Below are 3,082 nucleotides of genomic sequence, written 5' to 3'. Positions count from 1 at the left end.
CACAAACAACCATGGAGTGAGTGACCAACTTTGCAACTTTTAACATGCACTCGACGGGAGGCAAGTGGAAAGGGTTAATGTGTTATTTGAAGTGCAGCAACTCCAACAGTGCAACGCTTCCCCCAGCATTGGGGATAATAATAATAATAATAATTTACGTATAATTATATTTACGGATATTTACGTATAACACAATCTACATCACAGTAAAATCTTATGAAGTGCTTTGAGACATCATAATAATATAATAATCTTTGCATTTGCATTTGCACTTTTCACATTTTCTAGACTTCTCAAAGCCCTTCACAGAATAGACTGTAAAGTGAATTGATTGTAACTGATAATTAAATTATTAAATTTATTAAATTAATTAATGACATTAAATTAATGACTTTAATTGAAATGATAAGGCACTATCCCAAATAAAATATCGAGTGGAATCCTGTAGCGTATTGGTTAGTGTACTTGTCTTGCAAGCGAGAAGACCTGGGTTTGATTCCCATGCAGAGCAAAACATTAGGCAAGTTTCCTGGCTCCACGTGCCCTCCTTGTTGGCCTCCCCACCTCCTCCCTCCACAGGATGGAGATCCTCCAGAACACTGCACAACCCGTGTCCTCTCCCGTACCAGGATCCATGACCCTACCCCGTCCAAAATATTGCCTCCTTCAAGACCCTCCCTTCGACTGTGCTTCAGTCTCTCTCCTACCCTACCCTACCCTTCCTGCCCTCCACCTCTCCCAATCTCAACCAACAGCTCAGGTGCAAATCCCTGACTGTCCAGTGCCTTGGGACGTCCTCCTGACGTGAAAGACACTATACAAATGTAATTTGATGTTTACGTAGCAGTAAGTAGGTACCTGGTTTTTATTCAATTGGCAGATCATTTTTCGGGGGTAAGAATACCTTAAAATACTTTTTTATACAAACGTGGTCACTCAATCAACAACTGTTTGTGGGGACGCTGCTGCGCACAGTTGGCTGCCGTGACAATATACAGTCAATTCACTTTACAGCATATTCTGTGGAGCGCTTTGAGACGTGTTCAAGACGTGATGAGGCGCGATATAACAAATGCAAGGATTATTATTACTCTGCATAATAATCTGTGCTGTAACCTGAGGGGCAGTGGATTTGTTGTGTTAAAAGTGTGATACTGATCTGCTTCCCCTTATTCACTTTGAGGAACACAATTTTTTTCCTCCCTTTTTGACAATAATAACAGCACAGACACAGCATCTGCTGAGTGTGTGTATGTGAGGGGTGTGTGGACTGTCTGTGTGTGTGTGAGAGGGGGTGTGGACTGTATGTGTGTATGAGGGTGTGTGTGGACTGTGTGTGTGTGTGTGAGAAGGGGTGTGGACTGTGTGTGTGAGGGGGGTGTGGACTGTGTGTGTGTGTGTGTGAGGGGTGTGTGTGTGTGTGTGTGTGTGTGTGAGGGGGGTGTGGACTGTGTGTGTGTGTGTGTGAGGGGGGTGTGTGTGTGAGGGGGGGTGTGTGTGAGGGGTGTGTGGACTGTGTGTGTGTGTGAGGGGGGTGTGGGGGGGGGGTGTGTGTGAGAGGGGGTGTGTGTGGACTGTGTGTGTGAGAGGGGGTGTGTGTGGACTGTGTGTGTGAGTGTGTGTGTGGACTGTGTGTGTGTGTGAGGGGGTGTGTGTGTGAGAGGGGGTGTGTGTGGACTGTGTGTGTGTGTGAGGGGGGTGTGTGTGAGGGGGGTGTGGACTGTGTGTGTGTGAGGGGGGGTGTGTGTGAGGGGGTGTGGACTGTGTGTGTGTGAGGGGGGTGTGGGGGGTGTGTGTGAGAGGGGGTGTGTGTGTGGACTGTGTGTGTGTGTGAGGGTGTGTGTGTGTGAGAGAGGGTGTGTGTGCGGACTGTGTGTGTGAGAGGGGGTGTGTGCGGACTGTGTGTGTGAGAGGGGGTGTGTGTGTGGACTGTGTGTGTGAGAGGGGGTGTGTGTGTGGACTGTGTGTGTGTGTGAGAGGGTATGTGTGACTGTGTGTGTGTGTGAGAGAGGGGGTGTGTGACTGTGTGTGTGTGTGTGAGAGGGGGTGTGTGTGGACTGTGTGTGAGAGAGGGGGTGTGTGCGGACTGTGTGTGTGAGAGGGGGTGTGTGTGAGAGGGGGTGTGTGTGTGTGGGTGTGTGTGAGAGGGGGTGTCTGTGTGTGGGTGTGTGTGAGAGGGGGTGTCTGTGTGTGGGGGTGTGTGTGAGGGGGTGTGTGTGGACTGTGTGTGTGTGAGAGGGGTGTGTGTGAGAGGGGTGTGTGTGTGAGGGGGTGTGTGAGGGGGGTGTGTGTGAGGGGGGTGTGTGTGAGGGGGTGTGTGTGAGGGGGGGTGTGTGTGAGAGGGGGTGTGTGTGAGGGGGGGTGTGTGTGAGGGGGGGTGTGTGTGAGGGGGTGTGTGTGAGGGGAGGTGTGTGTGAGGGGAGGTGTGTGTCAGGGGGGGGGTGTGTGAGGGGGTGTGTGTGAGGGGGGTGTGTGTGAGAGGGGGTGTGTGTGAGGGGGGGTGTGTGTGAGGGGGGGTGTGTGCGGACTGTGTGTGTGTGAGAGACGCCCTCAGGGCCTCTGTGGCAGATGTCCCTCTGACGCTCTGTGTTTGTCTCTTTAAATCAATAACTTGCATTTCCTGCCCCGAAGCCCCGCCCCCGTTCTTCATTGGCTGTGGTTTGAAACAGGCCCCGCCCCCGGCAACCGAGCCTAGCAACGCATCCCACCTGCAACCTGATTGGTAGCTGCTTGGGCGCCGCCAGCCAATGGGCGAGCGCACAATTCCATGCCGCGATTTTCAAAAGAAAATTGTCTCAAAGGCATCAGTGAATGTGTCAGGAACAGGAAAGAGAGAGAGAGAGAGACAGAGTGTGCCAGGCACAGGAAAGAGAGAGAGAGAGTGTTCCGGGCATAGGAAAGAGAGAGAGAGACAGAGTGTGCCAGGCACAGGAAAGAGAGAGACAGAGAGTGCCAGGCACAGGAAAGAGAGAGAGAGACAGAGTGTGCCAGGCACAGGAAAGAGAGAGAGAGAGTGTTCCGGGCATAGGAAAGAGAGAGAGAGAGACAGAGTGTGCCAGGCACAGGAAAGAGAGAGAGAGAG

The sequence above is a fragment of the Callorhinchus milii genome, unplaced genomic scaffold, assembly GCF_018977255.1.
Source record: "Callorhinchus milii isolate IMCB2004 unplaced genomic scaffold, IMCB_Cmil_1.0 Scaffold15, whole genome shotgun sequence".
Taxonomy (NCBI): domain Eukaryota; kingdom Metazoa; phylum Chordata; class Chondrichthyes; order Chimaeriformes; family Callorhinchidae; genus Callorhinchus; species Callorhinchus milii.
The sequence above is the reverse complement of the archived record's forward strand: the minus strand, read 5'-3'. Positions refer to the sequence as shown.